We start from the raw sequence: 11676 nt of genomic DNA on the forward strand, positions 1-11676 counted from the left end.
ACTGTCAGATGCTTTGTGTAAAGCACATTCCTGCTGTACCTCGAGTAGATCCTTGCACTGCTATAATGTAATCTCTGTGAGGCATCGCATCCATACACTGCCTGTGGTGCACAGAGAAATGCTTTCCTAGTGCAGGCAATAAAGAAATAACATGACATCATAATACTAATTGGTCATTTATAGAGCGCCTGGCTACCCCTATAGGTGTGTCCCCGCGCTAGAAGTATATCAGCAGGACTGGACTAGAGTTGATATAGCCAGGTTTTCAGGCCTTTACGAAAAGTGGGCTCAGATTTCTTTGCACGTAGCAGAGGTGGGAGTGTGTTCCAGTTTTTGGCCGTTAGGTAGCCAAATGAGCGTGTTCCCATCCTTGCCTTTTTTATCCTAGGTACTTTGACTAGGTGCGCTCCTGTAGATCTTGGCTGCCGACTGGGATTGTGAGGGGTAAGAAAATCGTGCAGATAGCTGGGGCCTTTCCCCTGTATGCTCCGGTGACAGAAGCACAGGGCTTTGAAAAGGATTCTCTTTCCAATTGGCAGCCAGTGAAGGGAGTCAAGGGCTTTCGTCATTGAGGCATGTCTTGGAAGATTAAGGACAAGGCGTGCCGCCGCATTTTGAATTCGTTGGAGGCGTTGTAGGCAGTATTTTGGCACACCCAGATATAGGCCTTTCCCGTAGTCCAGTTGTGAGGTCACCAAGGTGTGGACTATGATTTTCATTGCTGGTACGGGAAGAATGTGTAAGTTTTATTTTTAGCATCTTGAGGGTGCTAAATCATCTCCCTGCTACCTTTCTGGTTTGGGACTCGAAAGTAAGTTTTGGATTGAGCGATACTCCCAGATTCTTCACATCTGTTTTGGGCGTAGGGACAGTCCCCAATCTCTGGGGCCACCAGGCTGAACCCCATATGGAGGGAGATTTCCCAATGATAATGATCATGACCTCCATCTTACTACCATTCAATTTTAGGCAGGTGTTTGACATCCAGGAGACCAGATCATTGAGACAGGAAGAGAACTGTGACACTGATTCACCCGAGTCTTGTGGAAGGGTCACTATAAACTGGGTGTCGTCAGCGTCTAACACCATAGAGAGCTTGTAATTATCCATAATATCAGCCAATAGGCCGATGTACAGATTAAAGAGGGTGGGGCTCAGGATAGAGCCCTGTGGAACCTCTTGAAGGAGTGGCAGAGTTTTAGATCGATATGGGTGCTGTACATCTTGGAAACTGCGGTCTTCTAGGAAGGACCACATCCATTTTAGTACTACCCCATCTAGTCCACATGCCTGTAGACGCTGAAGAAGTAATCTGTGGGACACCGTCTGACCGGCATACATCCGTCCCCATATAGACTCTGTGTTGCAAAAAGAGTGCTGACTCAGTTGAAAAGGATGGTCTAAAATCTGATTGTGTTGGATGTAGAAGATTGTGTGAGTTGATATGTGCCACTAATTGTTTATTCACAACCTTCTCTGTGATTTTAGAGATGTAGAGGACTGGAGAGATGGGGTTGAGATTATCCAACAGCTCAGGATTAGCTAAGGTTTTTTTTTTGAAAGGTAAGACAGTCTTGTGTTTCCATCACTTAGGGGCCACCCCACATTTAAAGGATGCGTCTATTAGTTGTTGTATAAAGGGTATTATCAGTTCAATGCCCTCCCTTATTCTGCTGGGTGCCGCTGGATCGGCAGGGGAGACAGATAAAAAATTTTCAGGCCATTTTCTTGAGCTCTATGGTGGGGGGGGGGGGGGTAAAAAAAACTCATACCAGCACCAAAGAACGTGTAGGCTGTGTATTAAAATCTACAGGAAGCGATTACGCCAACAGAGTTCTTGTACACCTTTCCCAATAGTGTCCCAATGCAAACGGTGCGCACACTACTTTAATGCACACTTTCTTTATTGTTATGTAAAGAATTTTATTTAAAAAAAATACAATTTCCAGTGCTTTTTTGATATGCAGGATTCTCAAGTTTCCTAGGTCCATGTGAGTAGCTCGGCCAGTCCAGGTTATAATTTTGCAGTCTGGGACTAATAGCTCTTTGTACCCAATATAAAGTCACGACTAAAAGTTTCATAATGCAATGAAAAATGTTGACCTTAAAAGGCTAGTCACGCATGCAATGCGGAAACGTTTCATTGCTGATATATACTTCAGATGTTTATTACAGTGCTGGCATGTTCTTACTTTGAAGCACTCGCCAATAAACAGTTATATGCAGAGTTGTCAGTAAAACGTAGGCTTATACTTGTCTCCTAATCCCAGCTTGTAGCCCTTTGCAGAACAGAATGGCTTTGGATCTGATATTAGAAAAGGAGGGTGAGGTCCTGAAATGTAATCAACACAGAGTGCTGCACTTTTAGCCCAAATCATACACGTAACATATACATTTTTCACATGAAAAGCAGGAGTTGGGCAAACCAGGGATTTGGGGAAAGTGTATCATAGGCCTATTGAGATTGATGATCATTGTTTTCTTACTTTTGCATCTACTAATAAGCACAGGACTAAGTTTATATTCAATGTGCTGAAATATTAAGCACATTGAATATAAACTTAGTCCTGTGCTTATTAGTAGATGCAAAAGTAAGAAAACAATGATCATCAATCTCAATAGGCCTATGATACACTTTCCCCAAATCCCTGGTTTGCCCAACTCCTGCTTTTCATGTGAAAAATGTATATGTTACGTGTATGATTTGGGCTAAAAGTGCAGCACTCTGTGTTGATTACATTTCAGGACCTCACCCTCCTTTTCTAATATCAGATCCAAAGCCATTCTGTTCTGCAAAACCATGCTATGCATTGCAATACTTTTCAGTAATATTTGATCAAACAGTGGTATCCTAAGTCTCTCTAATAATTGATCTTGTTTCCTTATTCTTACTACATTTATTACTACCTCTACTGGATAAACCATCACTGAGAAGATGTCTAAAGTGTCCTTCCCCTGCATCTGGTGGTAAAAGTGGATGTTCCTCAGTTGTTTAATGGGATATATATGTGGAGATGCTAAAGCTAGATAATAGAAGCCATCCCATCTAGCCAGTAAGGAGAAGTAAGCTGCCTTTCTGCGAACATGGTACATAGCTCTGTAACTCTTCATCTCATTGTAGCACATAAATTTACCTAGTATGTTAAAAAAAAGTGTTGGTGCACTTACTCTTAGCTACTTTTAAAATTCTCTTATGGGCTATGCAAAGCGTCCCTACTCCGATGACGCAAATTCAAAGCTGGTTGCATTAGTAACAAGGCATTTTGCCTCAAAATAGGATCTTTATGAAACCTTAGCACCCCTTTTTGTATATATAAACAATGCCTAGTATTTTTAGGAGTCGCAAAAAATTGATTTCCCCTTCTGGTAACAGGAATTGTACATCTTTAGGCATTGTAAATTTCATGAATTTACATCCAGCTCTTTAACTTATGATTCTGGGTACCTGTGTGTAAATAAAGAAAAGTAAGTAACACATGACAATGGAAAAGGAAGTTCTTTTTAAGCATATGTAACTCATTCAGCCAATCAGGCTGGGATGTGGGTCCACTTCCAAAGGTTGGAAAGTTCAGCTTAGAGTAGTAGGTTTGTATTACCTAAACACGTTTCAGATGGATTTCTAGCCACAGATTCCTCACCTTTTAAAGCACCTGACTTAACAGCAGTACCTCCGTGCGCGAGTAGGTGGTGCTGTGTGGCTCCGCACTGCTGCCATTCCAAAAATGGCTTGCAGAGCCTATATAGGTGCCACTCTGAGCTCTGACATCAGTTCCTTCGTTTCCGCCCCACCAAACGCGGATCCAGTGCTCCCTCCTATTTCTTTGGCAACTTCACCTCAATCAAAAATAAATAAATAAAAAGTTTTACATTGTGTCAGGGACATAACACCTCCCAAAACAACAGTTTTTAAGCCCTGTAAGGAGTGCAGCAAACCAATATCTGTGACAGATCCTTACCAAATTGACTTTTGGTGCCTGAGGTCGAGCCATGACCAGCAGTGACTACGTATCGATAAACCCAAAGTCCATACAAGACAGCAAGGTAAAATTCGACATTGCCAAGCACCGAAAGACTCTGCAATGGTACCTGTCCAATTCGAAAGTCTTTGGCCCACATTTCATTTTTCAATGGACAGGGCAGAGCTGATCAGGCCTCTATGCCAGTGTCGTCTTTGACTGAAGAGCAACGCCACTTCATTGTGAGCTTCAAAATATTGATGATAAACAGATGAGGATGACCACGTTTGCTATTAGGAGGAATTCATAAGGCCACAGGAGAGCTTACCTAGAAAATACTTGTACCCTGGCACCTATATCATCTTACTTCATATATTCTTGTTAGAGGAACAAGAAATACATTTTGTAGTCGCATGCCTTGAAAAGGTCCCATTGGGGACGAAATACATGTCAGCTGCTGAACATGTACTTGTTTGCAAGCCTGTAAACACAATAAAGACGACAAATATATCACATACACTTGGAATATGGATTGACCTATCTGGTTGTTTGACCTCAAACATTTTAATTTAAACAAATTGTTTGAGTGCTTCAGTGTATTGTTTTACAATTCGTAAATTAAGTCCCAGTTCTGTTCGCAATCCAGAAGTCACAAGAGTCATTCCAGAGGTCAATCTTCGTCTGTCGAAGTCCTCAAGTAAGTTAAAGAAAAAACCCAAGAAATCTGAGTAGCACTCTGCCCCTGGGTTAGCCTTCAGCTCCAGCTTGATCTTTAAAGCCCACAATGGGGTCTCTGGCTCCATTCTCAACTCTGCCTTCGGCACAATGGTCCTAAATGGTTCACGGTACCTCAACGTCTATGCTGACACCATTGACGCTGTAAGATCTTTACTGACATCAAATCAGCAGTGGCTCGACTGAGGACGCACCCGGCTGTCTTCGAGGCTTCACTTTATTTGCCTCCACAGCGACAGACACACACCCTGAATTCTCTGTTGGGCACAGATTCGGACAACAATCACTGAGGAGAGCGCTTTTTACTCCATGGTTATGTGCAGGGCAGCTGAAGTCCTTAACCTCCAGCTCCCCACTTGGAGTTCAAGACCAATGTCTTTAAGGAGGTTCTTCAGTCAGGGCAGAAACTACTGAACTCATCTTACCATTTCACAAGACCCTTACGGATACCCTGATGGGGTCATGGGCAAAACCATGCTCTTGCCTAAAGGTCAGCCATCAAATTTTATGATGATGCCGCCCTGTCCCAGGTAATCCTGTGTTCTCATCTCCGTACCCCTCACCTGAAAGCTTAGGTGTGCAGGAGTTTTCAAGCAAAACTAACCCCAACACATCCCCAACTCATCTCGCTGATGGGGAGTTTAAATGGATAGAGACTCTCGGGAAGAGAGTTTTCTTGCTGACGGGCTTGGTGCTCATGCAGGTGAATGCCAACTGCCTGCTGCAGTGCTATTCTATTTCCCATTGAGACTCGCTGGCTCAAGTCTTCCCTGACTATATCCGACAAGTCCTCGCACAAGCTATACAGGACGGTTCTGACATAGCACGTACACAATTCATTATAGCTTGGACTCCACTGATTGCTTCAGGCAGGCCATTAGCTCAAGTGTTGCCATTCGCTGTCACGCTTGGCTGTCGTCCACCGGATGTTCAGGAATTTTAAAGTAATTTCTCCTGGACTTGCCGTTTGATGGGACTTGCCGGTTTTGGGACAAGGAAGTCTCCGCTCTAGAGTGGTTCAAGGAGAGCAGAGCCTCAGCATGCTTCCCGGGCTCATCTGTTTCACCTAGTTAGCCACATGATCCCTACCATTCCTTTCACGTCGGCAGAAGTACTCCATACCGTTAGCCAATCCAATCCCAGCAGGATGGCAAGCAGTTTTTCGGTCAAAGCCGTGGTGTCCACAGCCCCTGCAGTCAAGGTCATTGGGCTCCCCAGTCCACACACCACTTGCCAAACCACTTTAACATGCCCTTGGAGGATCACAGCCACCCTGTGGGAAGCAGAATCAGATGGTTCTTGCCAATTGTCATGCCATAACATAAGATAGGAGGGTCCTACAAATAGTTCAGAAGTGCTATAACCTACCCTTCTTTTCTGCACTGCTGTACCTTTCACGGTCAACCCCCTCCCTCCCCAACTGACTAAGAACCACCTTTCTGTTTTGTGGCAGGAAGTGCAGCCCTTTTTACCAAAGGAACTACCAAATGGATGCATCTGCATCTGTTGTTATTCCCTCTACTTTCTGGTGCCCAAGAAAGATCGAGGCCTTCATCTTATTTTAGACCTGCGCCTTCCTCCAGAAGGAAAAAAAGTTAAAATGCTCACACTTGCCCAGGTCTTGTCTGCTCTCGACCCTGGATACTGAATGGTGGCGTTAGACCTGCAGGACACCTATTCCCATATACCCGTCCTTCAGATCCATTGGTGCTACCTGTGTTTTGTGGTGGGACCAGGAACATTTTGAGATTTCTTTACTCTCCTTTGGTCTCTCCAGTGCCCCCCGGAAGTTCACCATTGTGGTAGTGGCAGCACATCTTCAGAGGTCAGGGGTGCCAGTCTTCCCCTACCTCAAGACCAGGTAGTCGTCAACGACCTCCAGACTACTGTGAACCTCCTGTAATTTTTGGGATTAATTTCAACATGTCAAAGTCGACTCTTTTTCAGATGCTCCCCTTCATCGAAGCCATTCTAGACAAGGTTCAGTTTTGTGCCTTTCCTTCAGTAAGAGTCCATAATATTAAGGGTGTGAGCCTGATTTCAGCCTCGGTCTTGGATGTCCGGGAGGTTGATTCAGAGGCTAATGGCCTCCTGCATCCTGCTGGACGAGCTCAGGTGCCATATGCGGGCTCTGCAGTGGTATCTGAAATCTCAGTGGGGCCGACATCAAGGGGACTTCACCGACTACATTAAGATTTTTCTGAGGAGACAGCAAGAAATGTGCAGAAGTGGTTATGGGATCCCGATTGTGTCAGCGGCAGGCCCCTCTCTCTTCCCCCATCCCCAACCCTACTCCTGTGGTCACTCTCCAAGAACTGTTAGGGTTATGCTTGTGCCATGTACAAATCCAGCCAAGTCGGGCCCACGAGCGGATGTTGGAATATTTGGGGAATATCCCTCTGTTTGTTGCGTGTTCTGTGCCTGCCAGGTTCACCATGACCTGGCTGCTATAGACCATCCTATTTGACAATAAGTGCCAATGGCCTGCAGCAATTCCTCCACAATGGCAGAGGAGCGCTGCCCCAGCAGCTGAAAATGTTATATATTTTATTATAGTTTTATTTTTCAGCTGCTGGCTCAGCCAATGTGTGTAGGGAGGGGCAGGGCCGGACGGGCCATGGGAGGAAGCAGGAATGAAATGGTATGTGTACGTCTAAGTGGCCAAACAGACATGCGCAGTTAGGTTTCTCCAACCCAGCTGTATTGCAGAGCTGAGTTGATGAAACAGAACAGACTTCCTGTGCCTGAGCGAGCATTAAACCAGCTCATTCAGATTAATCCCTGCGCTGCTCTCATGCTATTGGTAATAACCTGAGAGCATGGGGAGTCTCTGATGCTGTCCCAGTGTCTGCTGGGAGCAGGAAGCAGCGGAACACTGAGGCGCAAGGTAGCCGGCATCTTTAGATAAGTCTATGTTCGAGGCATATGCGCTGCAGATTACACACTTTTGCATACATCGCCATCTGGTGTTGGGCCCGGATGTTTGCAGTTTGTTTTTCCTCTTGGAAAGTCTTTGGAAGTCACAAGGTCGGTGACTCCTCCTTTGGATCGTATTGCGCATGGGCTTCGGCTCCATCCTCAGATTGTTTTTTTCCACCATCGGGCTCGAATGTGATCTTCGCGCTCCGGTTCCGAACAGCTTCCAGTTCGACGATCGACGCGCAATCCTCACCCCAATCGCTGTTTTGTTTCGATCACGATCTCTTCAATCAACGCGCCTTCTCATCGACACAAACCTTCGGTTCCAGTCGTCGACGGCGGCCTTCGGGCCTACCCAGGCTCCGGTCCCGGCTCATGGAAAGAACTCCATTCAAAAAGTGCCCTCAATGTGGGTCCAAATTTCCCCTCACCGATCTTCATGAGGTATGCAACCTTTGCCTCTCCCCGGAACACGAGGCTCGAGACTGTCCGGCCTGTAAGTCTTTCCGATCCAAAAAGACTATTCGGGACCGAAGAGCCAGAAGGAACATGGCACACTCCTCGACGTCCATTCCAGTCGACATCTTCGGAGACGACATCGACGATCCGGAACATCATCGTACCGAAGAGGACCTCGTCAGCGCTTCCGAGGCCGACGAGTCAGATGTGGAGGACATCACCCCGGCGCAGAGGGTCGTGAGCACCAATCTACCCCCTCCCACACCCGCGCCGACACCCAAAAAGGCTTCGGTCACGCCTTCGCCTCCGGGCGTAGGCAAGACCAGAGACACTGCTTCACACACCCCACCTTCGGGCCCGGTGAAGAAGCCAAGTAAGCCTTCTGGCGGTTTGGGCTCGAGCCAGCCTGCCAGCGGTGCAGAGAAACACACTTCGGCACCGAAAAAGAAGACTGCCTCCACCTCGACACCAAGCTCCGCACCGAAGCCCTCGGGGTCGAAACCCAGCTCTTCGGCACCAACGCCATCCTCGGTGCCGACCAATCCACACAAGGCCACCGGCACCAACACTTCCAAGCCGAAGCAAATCTCAGCGCCGACCAAGAGACCGGAGGGTCCCAAGCTAGGTTCTAAACATCAAACCGGCACGGAAAAACCTAAAAAATCATCGGCCCGACGTCTTCGACGACGACGGACCAAATTACCTCACCAGAGTTATTTACACCAGATCCCTTGCAAAAAACTCTTACCAAGGATCCAAAAACTGGACATTTGACGCTCTCTACTAAGAAGAGACATTTGGAGAAGCCTGCTCCGCCTCCACCTCCAAAGAGGAAGGACTCTGCTACCTCTCCATTCAGAATACCTTCCCCTCCTCCTCCTTCCCCACCACCACCCCCTCCACCCCCACCTCATCGTTCTCCTACTCCGTCTCCAGACGATGATGATCATGGGACCCATATTATGATACAGGGGATGTGCCACAAGACCCCACCCCTACAGGATCTCCAGATCCATGGGACGATTACCATATACCAGATATCCCCAACGTCCCACAAGACGATATTTACCCCTCTGGACCATCTCCACCTGAAGATTCACTAGGGTTTAACCATCTTCTGCAAAGAGCAGCACATTATCATGGGGTGGACATGCATAATGACCCTGTGGAGGAAGATTTCCTCCTAGACCCATTCGATACTACACAGAGGTCCACCTCCATACTGCCCATGCTCAAAGGGGTGGTAAAGCATGCGGCAGAAGTTTTTAAAGACCCAGTGAGAGCCAGGGTCCTTAACCCATGTATCGAAAAGAAGTACAAATCTGCTCCCTCAGATCCCTCTTACATTAGAGGACCAGCGCCACTAGATTCCTTAGTGGTCTCTACGGCACGTAAAAGGACAAACTCAGAAGCGTCAGGCAATGCACCACCACCTGACAAGGAATCAAAATTGCTAGATGCTACAGGCAAACGCACAGCATCCCAGGCCGCCAACATATGGCGTATAGCAAACACTCGGGCACTGCTGGCCAGATAAGACGGGGCTCATTATGACGAATTAGAGAGCATAATGCAGCATCTCCTGAAAAATATAAAAGTAAAGCCAACGAGTTGATTCAAGAGGGTAAAACAATCACAAACACCTCTATACGTTATGCCCTAGACGCAGCAGACACAGCCTCCAGGGCCATTAACACCAGCGGCCTTCTCCGTCGTCATGCTTGGTTAAGAGTATCTGGGTTTAAACCAGAAGTACAAGCCTCTATCCTTAACCATCCCTTTGACCAGGAACATCTATTCGGGCCAAAGGTGGATGAGGCCTTAGAAAAGATGAAAAAGGACATGGATACAGCAAAATCCATGGGGGCCTTACAGTCTCACCCGCCCAGACGCTCCTTTCGCCGCTCATCCTTTCAGAGTGCATCCAGAGGCTACTCCTCAGACACAGCGTCCACATCGTACAAGTCCCCTACTCAGACCACCTTTACAAGAGGTTACCAAAGAGGCGGCTACAGGGGTAACAACAACAAGGGCAGAGGCAAAACAAACAATGCCCATTCTGCCACACCTACTACCCAATGACTTCCCCCCCGCTCCCCCAGACCATTCCACTCCAGTCGAGGGCAGACTCACAAATTTCCTTCATGTCTGGGAGACCATCACCTCAGACAAATGGGTGACCCAAATAATTCAGTCAGGATACTGCCTGGAATTAACACATCTACCCCCCCCCCCCCAAACATTCCACCCAGGCAACGCACAATGTCACAAGAACATTCCACATTGCTAAAGCAGGAGGTAATCTCCCTCCTACAAAAACAGGCAATAGAACACGTTCCTGTCAATCAACAAAATTTGGGGTTTTACTCCCTATATTTTGTAATACCAAAAAGGGACGAGACTCTACGACCTATTCTAGATCTCCGGCCCCTAAATACATACATACACTCAGACCATTTTCACATGGTAACGCTTCAGCAGGTACTTCCGCTCATCTCCCAGAACGACTTTCTCACCACACTGGACTTGAAAGACTCATACTTCCACATTCCAGTACATCATGCTCACAGAAAGTACCTCAGATTTGTAGTGGACGGACAACACTACCAATTCAAAGTGCTCCCGTTCGGAGCCACAACAGCACCACGGGTATTCACCAAGTGCCTAGCGGTGGTGGCGGCACACCTCAGAAGACAGCACATTCACGTCTTCCCATACTTGGACGATTGGCTGATAAAAGCCACTTCATACAACCAATGTGTACACCACACCGCCACCACAATCTAACTACTTCACCAACTAGGCTTCACGGTGAACCACCAAAAGTCCCAGCTAACACCATTCCACATAATACAATACCTCGGTGCCACCATAGACACCTCAAAAGCAATAGCCTACCCCAATCCGGCCAGGATTGCAAGCATTCAGGCTTTGCGACAAAAATTCGTACTTCAACACTCCCTTCCAGCACGAGTGTTTATGCAACTGATGGGGATGATGGCCTCTTGCATTTTCATAGTGCCTCACGCAAGACTCCAGATGCGTCTACTCCAAGAGTGCTTAGCGCGCCAATGGAACCAGGCCCAGGGGCAACTGACAGATCTGGTGTTGGTAGACGGTCGCACCCATCGCTCTCTGCAGTAGTGGAACACCACAAACCTTTCCAAAGGCCGACCGTTCCTGGACCCGGTTCCCCAAATAATACTAACAACGGACGCATCGCTCTCCGGCTGGGGAGCTCATCTATTACACCTCACAGTGCAGGGCACATGGACGCCGCAACAAAAGTTACTCCATATCAACCATCTGGAGTTACTAGCAATCTTTCTAGCCCTGAAATCCTTTCAACCACGGATTTCAGGCAAGGCAGTCCTCATTCGCACAGACAACTTGACGGCCATGTATTATATTCCAAAAACAAGGCGGCACACACTCTCCACAGCTCTCTCAATTAGCACAGAGCATATGAAGATGGGCAATTCCCCACAAAATCTTTCTCCTAGCTCAACGTGTCCCAGGAGTCCAAAACACCGTGGCAGATCTGCTCAGCAGACAGACACAACAGATCCACGAGTGGGAACTTCACCCACAGGTTCTTCATCCGTTC

The sequence above is a fragment of the Triturus cristatus genome, chromosome 3_2 (assembly GCF_964204655.1).
Source record: "Triturus cristatus chromosome 3_2, aTriCri1.1, whole genome shotgun sequence".
Lineage (NCBI taxonomy): Eukaryota > Metazoa > Chordata > Amphibia > Caudata > Salamandridae > Triturus > Triturus cristatus.